The following is a 21,870-nucleotide window of genomic DNA, read 5'->3' on the forward strand; positions in this document are numbered from 1 at the left end:
TCTTTTATTTAGCTGGCAGTAGTGGCGCTAGCTGTATTGCAGTAGTGGGAGTAACCAAGATTTTTGTGAGGTAAGTGATTTGTGAAAAGTACAGGTTAATGTTAGTCAGGGCCATTCTCTTGTAGAGATTATTGAAAGTCAGATTGCGTTGCGCTAAAAATATTGTGCGTCAGTTTAAGCACAGTCGTGTAAAATTGTTCAAAAGGGAACGTTTCATCTTTTTCAATATCGTATCCCCAATCCCTAATCAAACGAACCATGAAGCGCTGTATTATGAAATGCGTTCACAGGCCCTACAATTGCTTCGGTACAGCAGTACTAGGATGTTACGCTGATTGCAGCCATTATGTGAATTTTACATCTCTATGGACCACTAAACTCGTATTTTTTGAGTGAGGTAAGGTACCCAGCATAGTTAAATATAATTTTGGAAACCCAGGCTTTGAAACCCTTCTTATGTTTTTTCACAATTAGCAGCCATTATGTGAATTTTACATCTCTATGGACCACTAAAATCGAATTTTTTGAGTGAGGTAAGGTACCCAGCATAGTTAAATATAATTTTGGAAACCCAGGCTTTGAAACCCTTCTTATGTTTTTTCACAATTAGGAATAAACGTTTCATGAAACAATACTGATGTTAGATGGATAGCATGTTAAGGTTGTAGAGATTGGAGATGCACTTCACGGTTTGAGACTAAATATGATAGACAAAGGAAAAGTTAGATTCATGATTCACTTAAGAAGGGCTCTAGTCGAATTTGAACCTGAGGGAGATTTATACAGTGTTATGTTCACTGGAACTGTTTGTGAATTTTAGAATAGCTGGTCACAATACTATGAGCGGTGGACGAATTATTTTAGTGTCTCTTCACACAATAAATGGTTTGCTTTTAACTGTGCATCTACGTGGGTGACGTACAAAAGTGCAAAGAGACTTCCCAATATGTTACCAGACGATAAAATTAGATGTAATGATGGGCTCCAAGAACATGTATATATGTAGCAGTTTGACACACCTCACCAAATACAGCAATGAACCATAGAAAAAACTGTCAATTGTATGTCTCGAGTACAAGCGTTCTACCACTTTACATGCCAAAATGCATATAAGGAAAAGATTTCTCAGTTTGTAAAATTTCTGTTATGTTGAATGTATCTTTTCTTTACTGAATAAGAAATGAACATCTGAGAAAACTGAAATGAAAGGAGATACTTTGAAAGCAGTACTGGTGACAATTAATTGGAATTACAGTTATTCAGAATTCTATAACTTCTGAAACTCAAAGGGAACCAAACGCCTGCTGTATAAGATTCATTTTTTGCTGAAGTAATGAGCCATGAACCACTGGGTATTAAAAGGTGTGTGTAGTTACCTGAGCAAGTCATGTACTGTTAACTAGTTTCATCATTTAAGTGTATTATAATTATATGGTAATTAGGTAAGGCCCAATGTTTCAGATCATGTTATCATTTATTGATTTCACTGTAAACCATAATAATACATAAGAATTAGAGAGTATTGTGTCATTCCCAACGGTGAGACGCTATAAATTTGGCCCCAGCTTCGACACCCAGAAATATAGCCACCTTATCTGAACACGTACAACATATGAGAGTTAAACCATACACTGACTTTCACAATTCTTACATCAAGTTTCTTGATGTCATAATCGATAATGGGAAATGGTTTCACACGAGAGGAGTAGAGTAAACGTATTCGTCTTGTAGAGTGGGTAGTTGCATTAGTTGGCTGGTTCAAATGGCTCTGAGCACTATGGGACTCAACTGCTGAGGTCATTAGTCCCCTAGAACTTAGAACTAGTTAAACCTAACTAACCTAAGGACATCACAAACATCCATGCCCGAGGCAGGATTCGAACCTGCGACCGTAGCGGTCTCGCGGTTCCAGACTGCAGCGCCTTTAACCGCACGGCCACTTCGGCCGGCTTTGCATTAGTTAACATACCATTAATCCACATGTCTGTTTGGATATGTGTTGCTTTATCTTATGTGACAGAACGGATATTAAGCTCGAGTTACTCTTTTGGAAATTCGCTAACGAGGAAAGTTACAACGTGGTACCACCATGTTACATTGGAACAGGGCTTTAGCCACCCAAAACAGCAGTAATAGTAACTCCTGATTAGCCATGTATCTCGCTATGTGTCGGAAGACTACAGCATAACACTTAGGTGCACTTCATTTTGAAGTTAATCATATCCACATTATTTAATCAGTATGCTTCAGATCTCTCATCAGGATCAAAATTAGTCTTCAGCATAATTGTATCATTACTCATCACTTACGGATCAGTATCTCAGCCCTTTGAGGTTTGAACGGCAAATGCATGCTTCATCAGTGTGCTGACTCATTTCTTGAACTGCTTCATGTGCCATATAACATTAGCATCACATAGTTCAGTCTTATTAGGCAAGTAGCTCTTATGTATAGAAGACATGAAGGAGAAGACAATTGTGAAAACGTGAAAGATGGAGAAGAACCTAATCTGTTATTGCATGGTGGTGCCCATTGAGTATAAGACAGTAGCGGCGGGACACAAAATAACTTTTAACCAATTAGGAGATATTACTCCAAATGCAGACACTGTGAAGAAAGCGAAAGGACTGGGATAATGAGGGATAGAAAAGTATAGCTGGTTTTGTTCTACATTATCTTGGATTCCACAGAGTCTTCGTGCTTCCAGCGACAGCAGATGCTAACAGTGAGTTGCCAGCGCATTGGCATCATCATGCTTGATGTACCTAATCCCACTAGTATTCCAACGGACACAATGGATACTGAAAATCTTCATAGTATGTAATTTTTCTTCTTATGTGTAGACGTTACTGTAACGTCTGTATCTACCCCTGTAACAAAAGCTTAGTCCTACTACTAATTTTACAATGGTACTTATAAACCGTCTAAAACGGTTTATAAGTAACATTGTAAAATGACTGTTAGGAGCTATCCTATCAGACATTATGTCTGTTTTTGCTACTACTAATTCTCATCTCGCCCTTCTGCGAAGCCCTCTACTGGGTGTTACAAAAAGGTACGGCCCCACTTTCCGGAAACATTCATCACATACAAAGAAAGAAAATATGTTGTGTGGACATGTGTCCGGAAACGCTTACTTTCCATGTTAGAGCTCATTTTATTACTTCTCTTCAAATCACATTAATCATGGAATGGAAACACACAGCAACAGAACGTACCAGCGTGACTCCAAACACTTTGTTACAAGAAATGTTCAAAATGTCCTCCGTTAGCGAGGATACATGCATCCATCCTCCGTCGCATGGAATCCCTGATGCCGGCCGCGGTGGTCTCGCGGTTCTAGGCGCGCAGTCCGGAGCTGTGCGACTGCTACGGTCGCAGGTTCGAATCCTGCCTCGGGCATGGATGTGTGTGATGTCCTTAGGTTAGTTAGGTTTAAGTAGTTCTAAGTTCTAGGGGACTGATAACCACAGCAGTTGAGTCCCATAGTGCTCAGAGTCATTTGAACCATTTTTGAATCCCTGATGCACTGATGCAGCCCTGGAGAATGGCGTATTGTATCACAGCCGTCCACAATACGAGCACGAAGAGTCTCTACATTTGGTACCGGGGCTGCGTAGACAAGACCTTTCAAATGCCCCCATAAATGAAAGTCAAGAGGGTTGAGGTCAGGAAAGCGTGGAGGCCATGGAATTGGTCCGCCTCTACCAATCCATCGGTCACCGAATCTGTTGTTGAGAAGCGTACGAACACTTCGACTGAAATGTGCAGGAGCTCCATCGTGCATGAACCACATGTTGTGTCGTACTTGTAAAGGCACATGTTCAACATTACCTTCCTTCAACTGGGCCAACTGGCGGTGAATCGAGGAATTACAGTACATACTGACGAAACTAAAATGAGCTCTAACATGGAAATTAAGCGTTTCCGGACACATGTCCACATAACATCTTTTCTTTATTTGTGGGTGAGGAATGTTTCCTGTAAGTTTGGCCGTACCTTTTTGTAACACCCTGTATATTAATTGAAATCTGTGTCTTAAATTTATCTTAACAAGTAACATTTCAAAAATTTACTTCTACTGATTTTTCCTCTCACTCCAAAACACAATCACCAACTGGGCGTGAAAATAGGACCTGAGAAATCAACTTTGAAGCAACATGCAAAAGCACGCCTTGGTAAATAATATTTTTCACAGGTATTGTCTCTTCCGCTGATTCTCACCTTACCCATTATATGTCCTAGCTAGAAAATTACGACGTTTAGTGAGTCAGAAGGATCCTCATCCTAACGATAGTATCACAGCATTCTCAGTGCAGTCATTAACCCTATAAAGCGAAGTTGTACACCACCTTCCAGCCTGTACCTTGACTGTCTAAAAATATTACTGTCAAGAATACAGAAAAATTTGAGAAAACGTTTCTATTCCTGGGTACTGTGGTGCGACAAAATACGGCAGCAGCGAGGAGGCAAGCAGCAGAGCAACAGACAGGTGGCAAATGCGTGTGGGTGGCGTCGAGCCAACAGTGACTGCTGGTTGCAGTGTGACGAGGAAGAGGCGCCCTTGACGCTCCGGCCAGCACCCAGGGGATGGAGGTAGAGTCTGACTGCCAGTCCAGTAGTTTGGTCAAAAATAATAAAGAATTAGGTGCTGAAGTCTTGTGGCCAGTCCTGCAGACGAGGCACAGAGTCAGAGAGCAGGATCCGTCCAGCCTGGCTGAAGGCTGCAACAGAAGAGCGAAGCAATTGTGCTCTACTCCCCAAAACCATCGAGTAAGCACACACCTGAGAGACCTCTCCTGTGCCTTACTGGTTAAAACCCTTGAGTTGGTATGTCAGTCTATTCTGCACAGACGATGAACAAGTGGCATGATGTGAATGTAGGCTTTCCCAGCGTTTACTGCTGATGGAGGTTTATCAGGTCGCCAGCAGCACCCGCGGCCGGATGACCGCAGCCTACCGGGCCTAGTGGAGGGGAGAGACCGAGGGGATAATACCGCGCTCTCCGTGAAACTCGACACTTCGCCAGAAGATGGGTAGTATGACAGCTCCCGTAATGTCTCGATATATCAACGCTACCACCCGGCTGGAGACCCGAGAAACCTTTATCGCAAGTGGCGTGATGTGTTCAGCAGTTAACAAAAATTAGGAAATTTGTAGTAAGTACTATGGGACCAAACTACTGAGGTCATCAGTCCGTAAGCTTACACACTACTTAACCTAACTAAAACTAACTTAGGTTAAGGACAACACACACACTCACCACCACCATTGCCAGAGGGAAGAATCGAACCTCCGACGGGGTAGCAGTGCGAACCGTGAAAAGGCACCATAGACGGCACGGCTACCCCACGCAGCAGTAATTTATACTGGACTGGACTCCCTCTATCCTGGAAGGCAGGTGGCACATATAATGGGTGAAGTTATACTGGGAGACACTTCAAACACTGAACTGGAAACGTTGTGTGAATGAAAATGTAACCAAAGGCTCTAAATATTACTCGGTTGGATGGCACCCTGTACAATACAAACACATAAAACGAAGTTTAGATGGAAATGTATATAACGTTTCTATCTCATCCTTTCCGTTTACTTGCTTTTTAAGTACGATATAACACGGAAAGAACTGCATTTCTTCTTCTAAGAGCTGATTTATCACTGTTGATAAAAGATTATTTAATAAAGGTTACGTCCTCAATTTATGTTCCCTTGACAGCTTTAACTTCGTATTTGGTATTCTAAAATCTAATTAAAACTTCGCTTGCAGACATATGGAATTATTTGTGGATAAATACTCAGAGAAAAAAAAACTCAAGTCCTCTTCCAATCGTTACAGTGAATCACGAAACCATAAGGTCTAAGAAGGCAGAAAGTACAAAATCCCCAACAGTATCGTGTGTTCACACAGTAGAAATAGTTTAACTATGGAACAACGTGAAAACTTTCTTCCTTTGGTATAGACTTTTCATTCCGTCCACATCTATTCCTTTCTGTTGAAATCCAACTGACATCCATTGCGTAATACTGAACGGGCTAGCGCAGGGATTAGCACACTGGACTCGTATTTGGGAGGACGACAGTTCAAAACCGCGTCCGGCCACCTTGATTTAGGTTTCCTGTGATTTCCCGTAATCGCTTCAGGAAAATGCCGGGATGGTTCTTTCGAAAGGTCATGGCCGTTCTCTTTCTCCATCGTTCCCTAATCCGAGCTTGTGCTCCATTTCTAATTTACTCACTGTTGACGGGACGTTAAGTACTAATGTCGTTCTCCTCCTCCATTTTTTAATGTTTTCTCCTTCCCTTTCTTTCCGTCAAGTGTAAATCGACAATGATACTGTCTCAGTTCCTGAGTCCACATTAGTCAGACACAACCCCCTCCTCCGTATCTCCTTCACTCTATCAAATTATGCAAAGGGGACCTCTTTCTTCCCCAGCCAACATACTACACATATCCTGATTTAATTTATGCAAAATCTACTGCACCAAAATTTACTTGCATCTCAACTACACTCCTGGAAATTGAAATAAGAACACCGTGAATTCATTGTCCCAGGAAGGGGAAACTTTATTGACACATTCCTGGGGTCAGATACATCACATGATCACACTGACAGAACCACAGGCACATAGACACAGGCAACAGAGCATGCACAATGTCGGCACTAGTACAGTGTATATCCACCTTTCGCAGCAATGCAGGCTGCTATTCTCCCATGGAGACGATCGTAGAGATGCTGGATGTAGTCCTGTGGAACGGCTTGCTATGCCATTTCCACCTGGCGCCTCAGTTGGACCAGCGTTCGTGCTGGACGTGCAGACCGCGTGAGACGACGCTTCATCCAGTCCCAAACATGCTGAATGGGGGACAGATCCGGATATCTTGCTGGCCAGGGTAGTTGACTTACACCTTCTAGAGCACGTTGGGTGGCACGGGATACATGCGGACGTGCATTGTCCTGTTGGAACAGCAAGTTCCCTTGCCGGTCTAGGAATGGTAGAACGATGGGTTCGATGACGGTTTGGATGTACCGTGCACTATTCAGTGTCCCCTCGACGATCACCAGTGGTGTACGGCCAGTGTAGGAGATCGCTCCCCACGCCATGATGCCGGGTGTTGGCCCTGTGTGCCTCGGTCGTATGCAGTCCTGATTGTGGCGCTCACCTGCACGGCGCCAAACACGCATACGACCATCATTGGCACCAAGGCAGAAGCGACTCTCATCGCTGAAGACGACACGTCTCCATTCGTCCCTCCATTCACGCCTGTCGCGACACCACTGAAGGCGGGCTGCACGATGTTGGGGCGTGAGCGGAAGACGGCCTAACGGTGTGCGGGACCGTAGCCCAGCTTCATGGAGACGGTTGCGAATGGTCCTCGCCGATACCCCAGGAGCAACAGTGTCCCTAATTTGCTGGGAAGTGGCGGTGCGGTCCCCTACGGCACTGCGTAGGATCCTACGGTCTTGGCGTGCATCCGTGCGTCGCTGCGGTCCGGTCCCAGGTCGACGGGCACGTACACCTTCCGCCGACCACTGGCGACAACATCGATGTACTGTCGAGACCTCACGCCCCACGTGTTGAGCAATTCGGCGGTACGTCCACCCGGCCTCCCCATGCCCACTATACGCCCTCGCTCAAAGTCTGTCAACTGCACATACGGTTCACGTCCACGCTGTCGCGGCATGCTACCAGTGTTAAAGACTGCGATGGAGCTCCGTATGCCACGGCAAACTGGCTGACACTGACGGCGGCGGTGCACAAATGCTGCGCAGCTAGCGCCATTCGACGGCCAACACCGCGGTTCCTGGTGTGTCCGCTGTGCCGTGCGTGTGATCATTGCTTGTACAGCCCTCTCGCAGTGTCCGGAGCAAGTATGGTGGGTCTGACACACCGGTGTCAATGTGTTCTTTTTTCCATTTCCAGGAGTGTATAATGGTCCACAAAACAAATGCCTTCTCTTTAACTGCCCTCACCTTTTTACCTATCTGTGGTGTCACCGCCAGACACCACACTTGCTAGGTGGTAGCCTTTAAATCGGCCGCGGTCCATTAGTATACGTCGGACCCGCGTGTCGCTACTGTCAGTGATTGCAGACCGAGCGCCGCCACACGGCAGGTCTAGAGAGACTTACTAGCACTCGCTCCAGTTGTACAGCCGACTTTGCTAGCGAAGCTACACTGACCAATACGCTCTCATTTGCCGAGACGATAGTTAGCTTAGCCTTCAGCTACGTCATTTGCTATGACCTAGCAAGGCGCCATTACCAGTTTATATTGTGTAATAATGTCTAAACAAGAGCGATGTTCTCCAATTGTGGATTAAAGTTAAGTATTCCAAGAACTACATTCTTTTCTTTATAGGATAATTACTTTACCTTGTTCCAGACCTCACGCCAATCTGCGTGAGCTTAACGCGTGCCTTTCGGCTACCTCCGAGTGGCTTGGCTGTCTTGCCACGCCACTACACTATCTACCGCTCATCTGTCGGAAAGTGGTTCAGGCAAAGATTTTTCTTATGCATTTGTCAATACTTCTCTCATTTTGGCCATTACTTCAGTGCACAGAAGAATGAAACGAAATGTCTTGTCCTGAAACATACCAGAAAGAAAATATACTTATCACATTTTAAAATCCCATATGTCTGTGCGTATCTGACACAGAACTATATGTTACAGTTTGGAATATGAAAAATGTAAGGAAGAAGTAGATTTCTACTCGCTGTAAAGATGAGATGTTGAACTGCAGAAGCAGCGCGCCAGTGCTGCTCTCTGCCTGTTGTCGCACCATTCGAGGCCTCGCGACTTTCTTTCCTCTGCCGACCTCTTCAGGTGAGAGTAGCCCTTGCGTACTGCGTGACACGCATTAAGGAACATAATGTGTACGTCTCACAGTCGCTGGCATTTTTATAGACATGGTGGGAGCGATACAAGAGACGCATAGCCGCACAATTACTAAGTGCGTAATACGTAGATGTGTACCCCTCAAAAAATATGTTAGTAAATTTGGAGAGGTATTGGCCAAGAGAAAAGAAAATTGTGGATATGTAGAGCGATTTCCATATAAAGTATATAGTCAGACCTAGAGAAACTCTAAAAGACGACATGCTGTCTCCGTTGTTTGACCATATCCTGATATAACTTTATTATAGGAAGACTGCACTTCGAATTGGCGGTAGATGTGATGTGAGAAGGTATTAGACTTAATTGTACTGATAGATAGTATTGGAATTGAGGATAATGGCAGGGAAATAGCGATTACAGAAGTATTAATGTCTAAATTCGTATGGGTGAATAAATAAAAGCATGAACTTTAAACCAATTGTGTATTGACGGCAAATCTATATAGATTTAGCTACGTCTGTGGTACTTGGTTAATACTGGATATTCTTACTGGGTAGAATATTTTACAGTAAACATAGGACATGTCAGCTTAAGAACGTATACCAGATGAGTACATCTCTAGAACTCGCCAAGAAAATGGTAAGGTTATGATGACTGAATGTATTTACTTGCGATCAGCAGCAGGTATGAGAAGCGACAAGCCATTAGAAGATTCTTTCTGTTTTAACCCATCTGGATTTTTCGGAACTAACTGATTAAAGCCAAATTTCTTGACACCAGTTATATTAAGTATACAACTGCTACACAATAGGGACACGTGAAAATCAGTATCAGTCCGGCACGATCTGCTGACGAAGCTTTATTTCATCTAGTAGTGAAACGGTGTGGTGGTACATAGAAACTTGTAATTTAATTCTTTTGCTGTGTAAAAGTAGCAGATCAAACTAGTCTGTAAGATGATCATGAAAACAACAGACATTTGTGTATACTGAAAAGTTAAAGTGTACATGATAAAGAATATGGCGTTGAATCTCTTAAATCAGTATTACTGCACTAATACATTGCGCATGTAGAAAGCCATACGTTTTATTACGCCATCTATTTTCTTTGTAGAAAGTGTGATGGTTTCATTAAGCGTATGAAAAGGATCACACACACACACACACACACACATACACACACACACATATTTACATATAACATTCCCTACATACTTCGCACGTGCTGTCATACACTTTTCGTATCTAGAAAGGCATACTTCTGTAGTATAAGGAAAATGCAAATTGCTACTCACCATAAAGATGAGAAGTTGAGTTGCAGACAGGCGTAACGAAAAGAAACTTACACACTAACTTTCGGCCAAAGCCTTCACCTGGAAAGGAAACACACACACACATTCATTCACACAAGCAAGAGCACCTTAGACACACTTCACCAACACGTCCAGTAGCTTGTACCAGAATGCAACTCTCACATACAATGGAAGCATCGATCTGGAAGGGGAATGGAGGTGGAAGTGAGAACAGGGTATCGGTGAGGGGAAGAGAAGAATGAGAAGAATGGTGTTGGTGGAACATGCACAGACTAGACTGTCAACAGCACCAGAGTGGTGGTGGGGGGGGGGGAGGGGGGATAGGGACCAGAAAAGGATAAAAGTGTAGATGGGTAAACACAGGAGAGTGTACTGGCAGATAATATCACACAAATAGGATAGGTGTACGAGAATATGGACGAGGTGATAGCATAGAAGGAATGGGATCTGTTGGCTAGAGAGTGAGGGGTGTACACATTGCTGTAGGTTGAGGGCAGGGTAATTTTGGGAGTGAGGAATGTGTTGCAAGGATAATTCCCAAACGTGCAGTTCACTAAAACTAGTGATGGAGGAGAGGACACCGATAGCTTTGGCAGTGATGGAATCATTGGAATCAAGCATGTCATATTCAGCTACATGTTGAGTCACACAGTGGTCGAAGTTGTTCTTGGCCACTGTAAGACAGTGGCTGTTCATCCTGGAGGTGCAACAATTGCTACAGAGCTGGCATGTGACATGGCTGTTTTCACATATGGCCTGGCCTCTAATGCTGTTGGATAAACTGTGAAAGACCTGACACAAGAAGCGCAGGGTGGGTGGATTGGGCAGGTGTTGCACACGGGTCTTCCACTGGAATTGACATAGAAGTGGACCAGGATGTCATGAAGATTGAGTGGGCGATGAGACACCACTTTAGGAGGGATGGGAAGGGTCCTGGATGGGAAGTTTCTCATTTCAGGGCATGATGATAAATAGCGAAAGTGCTGACGAAGGATGTGTTTCAGTTATTCCAGTCACGGATGGTATTGCCTAATGAAGCAGGCACAGTTGTAGCTTTGTTTTTGGAGTTGATTGGAGGATTGCGGGTGTCTAGGGAAATGGTATGACAGATCTGTTTGTGGACTAGGTCTGGGGTATAGTGAAGGCCTTGGCGAGACCCTCACTATACTAGGTAAAATAGTTCTTGTTACTGCAGATACCCTGTCCATGGGTGGCCAGGCTGTATGGGAGGGACTTTTTCGTGCGGAAGGGATGACAACTATCGAAATGCAAGCACTATTGGTGGTTTATGGGTTTAATGTGGACAAAGATGTGGATGCAACTAGGTGTAGGAGTAGATGGTCAACGTCCAGGAAGCTGGAACACGTGGTTGAGGATCACCAAGTGAAGCAACTTTTGAAGGAGGTATTGAGACCGAGAAGTAATGTGGGTAGGGTGTCATGGCCCTGATTCCAAATCATGAGCATATCATGAATAAACCTAAACCATACTAAGGGTTTGGTGTTTCAGAATGCTAGGAAGTTCTCCTCTAGATGACCCATAAAGTGTTTGGCATAGGAGGGTACAATGTGGGGTCCCATGGCTGTGCTGCAAGTTTGTTTGTATACGTTCTCTTCAAAGGAGAAATAGTTGTGAGATCAGATAAATTTAATAAGGTGTATGAGAAACGACGTACTGGGTTTTGCAGTCTGAAGGATGTTGAGGTAGGTAGTGTATAACAGCAATAAGACCATCTGTATGAGAGATGTTGGTGTTAATGGGGATGAGTAGGGGTCCAAAAGGTAAATCGGTGGGGATGGTGCAGAGTCAGTGAAGGAAGTGGCAGATTATGGATAATTGGTTGGAGGTGTTGGTCAATGATGCCAAAACTCTTTACGTGGAAGCATGATTATCAGCTGCTTTGAAGTGTTCAGGATTTTTGGACTTGTGGATTTTGGGGAGCATGTAGAAGTTGGGCATGCTATGTGTCATAGGGGAAGGAGCGAAATGGACTCAGCTGAGAGCTTCTGGGAAGTGCCTCAGGTTTTAAGAGAGGACTGGAGGTTATGTCAGACTTCTGGGATGGGATCACTCTGGCAGGGCTTATAGGTAAAGGGGCCAGATAATTGGCAGATGCCTTCTACCAGGTAATCACTGCAGTTCATAACAACAGTGGTGAAACCTTTGTCTGCAGGTAGAATGACTAGATCAGGATTTGTTTTGAGGTTGTGTGTTGCAGTCGTTTCTTCCGCTGAAAGGTTGGATATTTGAGTAAGGGATCTCGGGAAGGATGGAGAGGCCAAGCTGGAGGTAAGGAATTGCTGTAAGATGAGCAGCAGGTGGTCAAGTGGGAAGGATCACCATTAAATGGTGATATGGACTGAAACAAGTGGGGTTCAATGATATGATTAGATAGGCTTTGGTTCAAGGATTGGCGGCAAAGAAGTGTTTCTGTAGCAGAGATCAGGAGAAGGAGAGTGGGAATGCCAAATCGAACATAGACTAATTTGGCTGTAGGGCTAAAGGTAAGGTCGTTGGATGTGACTGAAATTTCTGTGGTGAAGAGAATTTAGTTAATAAAGTTAACAATATAGTTATGGGAATGTTTCGGCTTCAGATTTGGTGCAGTCTTCATTGGAAGCTTTGTTAGGTGTGGCATTATGGAGAGCTAATCTTGTCAGTGTCTGGGTGCCTTGAGGCTTTAGTGAGGACGAAAACTCTGGGTACGACAGGGTTTGGATGGTGGTGCCCTAAAGCGGCAGTAGTAATGTCATCCTAACTCACGACATGTACTCTTAATACCTTCACAACATCAACACTTTCTTCCCCATCCGCTTCACCTGATCCTGATGGAACCAGCATGCGACCTTCCTAGATGTTGGCCCCCTACTCTCTGATGACTCCATCCACATATCGAGGCGCAGTCGACGAGACCTAGTCTGCAAACAGATCTCCTATGCCATTTCCACAAAAACCCTCATTCTCCCACTCCTCAGCTAGCTACAAAGCAGAGCCGTTTTGTCAACCAGTATCACTACAGACTGGATAACTGACCCAAATTTTTCGTGAGGGCTTTGCTTACCTGTCATCATGCCATGAAATGAAGAACATCTAACCCAAGATCCTTCCCACCTCACTGAAAGTTGTGTTCCATCGCCGACCCAGCCTCCACAACATCCTGGATCCTGGTGCATTCATTTGCCACTCCCAATTCCAACTCCTTGCTGCAGCGATCATATCACTTTGGAAGGCCCATATGCAAGACCTGCCAGTCCACCCATCCAGCGTTTCCTGTTCCAGTCTTGTCACAAGTTTACCCCCCCCCCCCCCCATAGGCACAGCCACTTGTGAAGTGGCCATGTCGTATACCAGCTCTGCTAAAATCATTGAACAGCTTTTTATACTGGTATGAATACCTGGCTGTCCACCAGGATGAACGACCACTGCCAAAGTATGGCCAAGAACATCTTAGACCACCTTGTGACACAACATGCAGCTGTACATGACTTGCTTGATTCCAGTGGCTGCTTCATTACCCAAAATATTGGGATCCTTCCATCCACACCCTGATTTTCTCAACTGCACAGATGGGACTTGTCTTACAACACATTATCTGCTTCTGAAATTTTCCTGCCCTCAACCTATGCTAATGTACCCTCCTCAAACCCTGCACTCAACAGTTTCCGCCCTTTCCATCTATTCTCGGTCCCACATCCTCTTGTGTGCCGCTCCATGCAAAAGCACCCACCCACCTTTCCTCTTCCCCACTCCTCTTCTTTCTTGCTCATAGTTGTTGCCCCCCCCCCCCCCCCCCCCGCTCACCCCACGCAACTCCCTGGTCCACAGCCTATTCATTACGTGCCTGTCGGCAGTGTAGCCCCTGTAAGCTCCAGCACTCTTCTCCGCCACCATTGGTACCTTACTATTGCTTCCCATTCTCAGCCCCCTCCAGAACGCATTTGGCAATTGCATTCTGGTCAGAGGTGCTGGAGATGGCATTCATGTGTGAGAGAAGTGTCCTCCTTTGTAAAGGTGGGAAGGAAATTTAGGTTTAACGCCCCGTCGATATCAAAATCATTAGAGGTGGATGGCGAAGGAAATCAGCTGTGCCCATTCAGAGGAACCATCGCAGACTTTGCCTAGAACGAATTAGGGGATTTACGGGAAACCTAAATCTGGATGGCTAATGTACCCTCTTCACACCCCAGTTTCCGCCCTCTCCATTGAACCGCCATCCTCCCAAATGCGAGTCAGTGTGCTAACCCCTGCGCCACCTCTTTTGATGGCTTACTTGTGTGATTGAATGTTTGTGTGTTTCCTTTTCTGAAGAAGGCATTGGCTGAAAGAAAATGTTTAAGCCTCTTACCGTCGTCCCTGACTGCAGTTCAACATCTCATCTTTACAGCGAGTAGCAGTCTACTTCTTCCTTACATTTTTCGGACTTATTCAAATGGTTCAAATGGCTCTGAGCACTATGGGACTCAACTGCTGAGGTTATTAGTCCCGTAGAACTTAGAACTAGTTAAACCTAACCAACCTAAGGACATCACAAACATCCAAGCCCGAGGCAGGATTCGAACCTGCGACCGTAGCGGTCTTGCGGTTCCAGACTGCAGCGTCTTTAACCGCACGGCCACTTCGGGCGGCGGACTTATTCCAATCTCTGTTTGTTCCTACGTTTTCCTTATATAGCCCCTTTTAGTACCATAGAAATTACGACATGTATTTCTAACATTGATCTATCATTCAGTCCCTCGTTCTTGCAGTCTACATCCTTATCTTCTAGGCGAACTTGCATCAGTTTTAGCTTACTACAGTCAGTTACAGGACAGACTGAAATCATCCATTCAGTGGTGATGTAGCAGCTTACATCGTTCAGCACTTCATATTGCGCTTCAAATACTCCTTGAGATATAAACTTTGTCGGTTCTTGTGCGACATTAATTTGCGCAATAGCCTCGTAAATCTGTCGAAGATCTTCAGCGATTCCTTCGCAGTTACCGATTGCGTTTAGTTCACCCGATTCTGCCGCCACAAACACCCGCACCCTTTTTAGTTGCTGTTCTAATCTTCGTCCTTTTCTGTGTGAAATTAGAAAGTCCTTCCTCTTCCAGTTCTTGTACTAATCCATTCTCTGGTACAAAGCGGAGATCATATTCTGCAAGGTTGTTAAATGTCTCGGTACATCATTTTACACTTCTGAAAATTCACGCCATCTGGCTTCAGTATACGTAGACGGTAGTTATGGTAACAATATATTTCCGACTAAGATTCTCGATTCATTTATTGACCAGAGATTTATGTCTTTGTTCTCAATACGGTACCATAAGCTGTCTGTGAAGCTCCCTGCCCCCTGACCTCTTCAACTCAGAAGGACAGTTTCCTAACCTTAATTCGCGATAACTTGTCAATGAGTTGAGAATCGTCAGTTAATACAATTGCCATAACCTAATATTCTCTCGCAACAAATAAAAACAAATTGTTCCTCTTTTCTTCAAAACCCAGACAACGAAAATATCACTATAATTCTGGCATGAGACTATGAGACACCGAATAACCAGACACTACAGTTCTCACCTTTAAAATTAAAATCGATATGTACTGTATGATTAAATGATGATGGCGTCCTCTTGGGTAAAATATTCCGGAGGTAAAATAGTCCCCCATTCGGATCTCCGGGCGGGGACTACTCAAGAGGACGTCGTTATTAGGAGAAAGAAAACTGGCATTCTACGGATCGGAGCGTGGAATGTCAGATCCCTTAATCGGGCAGGTAGGTTAGAAAATTTAAAAAGGGAAATGGATAGGTTAAAGTTAGATATAGTGGGAATTAGTGAAGTTCGGTGGCAGGAGGAACAAGACTTTGGTCAGGTGATTACAGGGTTATAAATACAAAATCAAATAGGGGTAATGCAGGAGTAGGTTTAATAATGAATAAAAAAAATAGGAGTGCGGGTTAGCTACTACAAACAGCATAGTGAACGCATTATTGTGGCCAAGATAGACACAAAGCCCATGCCTACTACAGTAGTACAAGTTTATATGCCAACTACCTCTGCAGATGATGAAGAAATTGATGAAATGTGTGATGAGATAAAAGAAATTATTCAGGTAGTGAAGGGAGACGAAAATTTAATAGTCATTGGTGACTGGAATTCGTCAGTAGGAAAAGGGAGAGAAGGAAACATAGTAGGTGAATATGGATTGGGGGGAAGAAATGAAAGAGGAAGCCGCCTTGTAGAATTTTGCACAGAGCATAACTTAATCATAGCTAACAATTGGTTCAAGAATCATAAAAGAAGGTTGTATACCTGGAAGAATCCTGGAGATACTAAAAGGTATCAGATAATTTATATAATGGTAAGACAGAGATTTAGGAACCAGGTTTTAAATTGTAAGACATTTCCAGGTGCAGATGTGGATTCTGACCACAATCAATTGGTTATGAACTGCAGATTGAAACTGAAGAAACTGCAAAAAGGTGGGAATTTAAGGAGATGGGACCTGGATAAACTGAAAGAACCAGAGGTTGTAGAGGGTTTCAGGGCGAGCATAAGGGAACAATTGACAGGAATGGGGGAAAGAAATACAGTAGAAGAAGAATGGGTAGCTCTGAGGGATGAAGTAGTGAAGGCAGCAGAGGATCAAGTAGGTAAAAAGACGAGGGCTAATAGAAATCCTTGGGTAACAGAAAAAATATTGAATTTAATTGATGTAAGGAGAAAATATAAAACTGCAGTAAATGAAGCAGGCAAAAAGGAATACAAACGTCTCAAAAATGAGATCGACAGGAAGTGCAAAATGGCTAATCAGGGATGGCTAGAGGACAAATGTAAGGATGTAGAGGCTTGTCTCACTAGGGGTAAGATAGATACTGCCTACAGGAAAATTAAAGAGACCTTTGGAGAGAAGAGAACCACTTGTATGAATATCAAGAGCTCAGATGGGAACCCAGTTCTAAGCAAAGAAGGGAAGGCAGAAAGGTGGAAGGAGTATATAGAGGGTTTATACAAGGGCGATGTACTTGAGGACAATATGAAAATGGAAGAGGATGTAGATGAAGATGAAATGGGAGATAAGATACTGCGTGAAGAGTTTGACAGAGCACTGAAAGACCTGAGTCGAAACAAGGCCCCGGGAGTAGACAACATTCCATTAGAACTACTGATGGCCTTGGGAGAGCCAGTCATGACAAAACTCTACCATCTGGTGTGCAAGATGTATGAGACAGGCGAAATACCCACAGACTTCAAGAAGAATATGATAATTCCAATCCCAAAGAAAGCAGGTGTTGACAGATGTGAAAATTACCGAACTATCAGTTTAATAAGTCACAGCTGCAAAATACTAACGCGAATTCTTTACAGACGAATGGAAAAACTGGTAGAAGCGGACCTCGGGGAAGATCAGTTTGGATTCCGTAGAAATGTTGGAACACGTGAGGCAATACTAACCTTACGACTTATCTTAGAAGAAAGATTATGAAAAGGCAAACCTACGTTTCTAGCATTTGTAGACTTAGAGAAAGCTTTTGACAACGTTAACTGGAATACTCTCTTCCAAATTCTGAAGGTGGCAGGGGTGAAATACTAGGAGCGAAAGGCTATTTACAATTTGTACAGGAACCAGATGGCAGTTATAAGAGTCGAGGGGCATGAAAGGGAAGCAGTGGCTGGGAAAGGAGTGAGACAGGGTTGTAGCCTCTCCCCGATGTTATTCAATCTGTATATTGAGCAAGCAGTAAAGGAAACAAAAGAAATATTCAGAGTAGGTATTAAAATTCATGGAGATGATGTAAAAACTTTGAGGTTCGCCGATGACACTGTAATTCTGTCAGAGACAGCAAAGGACTTGGAAGAGCAGTTGAACGGAATGGACAGTGTCTTGAAAGGAGGATATAAGATGAACATCAACAAAAGCAAAACGAGGATAATGGAATGTAGTCAAATTAAATCGGGTGATGCTGAGGGGATTAGATTAGGAAATGAGACACTTAAAGTAGTAAAGGAGTTTTGCTATTTAGGGAGTAAAATAACTGATGATGGTCGAAGTAGAGAGGATATAAAATGTAGACTGGGAATGGCAAGGAAATCGTTTCTGAAGAAGAGAAATTTGTTAACATCGACTATAGATTTAAGTGTCAGGAAGTCGTTTCTGAAAGTATTTGTATGGAGTGTAGCCATGTATGGAAGTGAAACATGGACGATAAATAGTTTGGACAAGGAGAGAATAGAAGCTTTCGAAATGTGGTGCTACAGAAGAATGCTGAAGATAAGGTGGGGCAGATCACGTAACTAATGAGGAGGTGTTGAGTAGGATTGGGGAGAAGAGAAGTTTGTGGCACAACTTGACTAGAAGGAGGGATCGGTTGGTAGGACATGTTTTGAGGCATCAAGGGATCACAAATTTAGCATTGGAGGGCAGCGTGGAGGGTAAAAATCGTAGAGATAGACCAAGAGATGAATACACTAAGCAGATTCAGAAGGATGTATGTTGCAGTAGGTACTGGGAGATGAAGAAGCTTGCACAGGATAGAGTAGCATGGAGAGCTGCATCAAGCCGGTCTCAGGACTGAGGACCACAACAACAACAATGATGTGTAAAATATGATATGCGCTCATACACTGTGCTTTTTAAGTTTACTGTTAACCACAATTTTCTTATAATTTTACCTTTCCTTAAGCTATGCGTCAGTTGTCGCTATAGTCCTGACTTCCAGATGATTCGGCAGGGAGACCCAGTGCCGGAGATCACCGTGCAGCTGCTAGTAGTAATCAAACACCTCCACGTGGCATGTGAGTTGTTTGGACTGACGCCTGTCACAGTGGATGCGGAGAACGCCCGTCTGAAGCAGAATGCGCTGGACATCGGTCTCCTCCACGTCCTCAGCGTGCTGCAGCTGACATCTGTGTGTGCAGTTTTTGTTTTACTTGCAACGACCCTGCGTGAAACCTTTGTGAATGAGTATGTCGGAGTTACTATCATTGCTCAGAAGATGGTTCTCTCTATATTTTGCGTAGCTCATGACGTCTTTTGCAACACAAAAACCTACTCGAAAACAATTGGGTCAGTATCGAAATGAGACAGGATTTTAACGTCCCACCTTGGGACTGTTAATACAGTATCATCAAAGTTTGTGAAGTTGCAACTCGTGTTAGTATTTTATTTCTATTCCGTATTTTCTATCTATGGATGTAGTATTCTTCACAGTGTATACCAACAGGTGTTATTTTTACTTTTAGTGTACTGTTCTGTGCCAAGTATGATGGCGCTACTGAAGCTTATTGACCTGCAATTAGTTATAAGACAAAAGATCAGGTCTTTAAATGAATACCTTGAACGTATTCAATCCGAATCGGATGGGAAATATAAAAGAAGAATTCCAAAAAAATGGTTCAAATGGCTCTGAGCACTATGGGACTCAACTGCTGAGGTCATCAGTCCCCTAGAACTTAGAACTAGTTAAACCTAACTAACCTAAGGACATCACAAACATCCATGCCCGAGGCAGGATTCGAACCTGCGACCGTAGCGGTCTTGCGGTTCCAGACTGCAGCGCCTTTAACCGCACGGCCACTTCGGCCGGCCGAAGAATTCCAACTTAAACTTGCACTGTGTCTGCCACGATGAATCACTGTGTACCACCACATACGTGGCCCGCATCTCGTGGTCGTGCGGTAGCGTTCTCGCTTCCCACGCCCGAGTTCCCGGGTTCGATTCCCGGCGGGGTCAGGGATTTTCTCTGCCTCGTGATGGCTGGGTGTTGTGTGCTGTCCTTAGGTTAGTTAGGTTTAAGTAGTTCTAAGTTCTAGGGGACTTATGACCACAGCAGTTGAGTCCCATAGTGCTCAGAGCCATTTGAACCATTTGAACCACATACGTGTGTGACACTTACTTCCTCACGATATCTGCGGAGACTCTACGTGACCCTGTGTGAATTATCGACAGCAGTATTGTCAATTCACGAAGCATTTGTGGTACTTCACTTGACTGCAATAGCAACAGAGGTTGTAGTATTACTATACAGGGTGAGTCACCTAACATATTTCGTAAACCACATCAAATACTGACGAATCGATTCCACACACCGAACGTGAGGAGAGGGGCTAGTGTAATTGGTTAATACAAACCATAAAAAAAATGCACGGAAGTATGTTTTTTAACACAAACCTACGTTTTTTTAAATGGAACCCCGTTAGTTTTGTTAGCACAACTGAACATATAAACAAATACGTAATCAGTGCCGTTTGTTGCATTGTAAAATGTTAATTACATCCGGAGATATTGTAACCTAAAGTTGACGCTTGAGTAACACTCCTCCGCTGTTCGATCGTGTGTATCGGAGAGCACCGAATTATTTAGGGATCCAAAGGGAACGGTTATGGACCTTAGGACTGGAACAGCACATAACGTTCACATGCTAACACCCTTTTATTGGTCTTTTCACTGACGCACATGTACATTACCATGAGGGGTGAGGTACACGTACACACGTGCTATCCGTTTTCAATTACGGAGTGGAATAGAGTGTGTCTCGACATTTCAGGCCAATAGATGTTCAATGTGGTGGCCATCATTTGCTGCACACAATTGCAATCTCTGGCGTAATGAATGTTGTACACTCCGCAGTACATCTGGTGTAATGTCGCCCCAGGCTGCCACCATACGTTATTTCATATCCTCTGGGGTTGTAGGCACATCACGGTACACATTCTCCTTTAACGTACCCCACAGAAAGAAGTCCAGAGGTGTAAGATCAGGAGAACAGGCTGGCCAATTTACGCGTCCTCCACGTCCTATGAAACGCCCGTCGAACATCCTGTCAACGGTCAGCCTAGTGTTAATTGCGGAATGTGCATGTGCACCATCATGTTGATACCACATACGTCGACGCGTTTGCAGTGAGACATTTTCGAGCAACGTTGGCAGATCATTCTGTAGAAACGCGATGTATGTTGCAGCTGTTTGTGCCCCTGCAATGAAGTGAGGACCAATGAGGTGGTCGCCAATGATTCCGCACCATACATTTACAGTCCACGCTCGCTGTCACTCTACCTGTCTGATGTGCTAACAAAACTAACGTGGTTCCATTTAAAAAAACGTAGGTTTGTGTTAAAAAACATACTTCTGTGCATTTTTTATGGTTTGTATTGACCAATTACACTAGCCCCTCTCCTTACGTTCGGTCTATGGAATCGGTTCGTCAGTATTTGATGCGGTTTACGAAATATATCCAGCGGTAACGTTAGGTGACTCACCCTGTATATGATAGCTGCAGTTTTCTCTGGTGGGTCTGTCGTTTTTACAGCAACATACTTGTGGTGTTCCATGTTGGCTAATGTTTTCACTCTAATATTCGTTCTTGTGCCTGCTGACGTGGTGACTACTGAAGCAGGCAAGACTGCTAGGCTGACGTCACAGCTGCAGCCACTGAGCAGGTCTCGCACCATCCACCAGGAGCTGCAGCTGCTACAACTGCACGTGCGTTGTGCGACGCCAGCGCCAACGTTGTTGGGAGTCCTGCCACTGCGGCTCAGCCTTATAACAACCCATGTCTCTGTCGTCACCATCTACTTGACTCTGTGGCTCACATTCAGTCCTCCAGGTCACCTCCCTAAACATTTCCGCTTCTGAAGAGTGTCGTGCTGAAGAAGCAAAATGCACTAATCAGGTACACGTAGGATACACTCGAAATAAGCAATACATTGAGAATCCCAGTTGTGATCCCAAAATTCCAACA

The sequence above is a fragment of the Schistocerca nitens genome, chromosome 5 (assembly GCF_023898315.1).
Source record: "Schistocerca nitens isolate TAMUIC-IGC-003100 chromosome 5, iqSchNite1.1, whole genome shotgun sequence".
Taxonomy (NCBI): Eukaryota; Metazoa; Arthropoda; class Insecta; order Orthoptera; family Acrididae; genus Schistocerca; species Schistocerca nitens.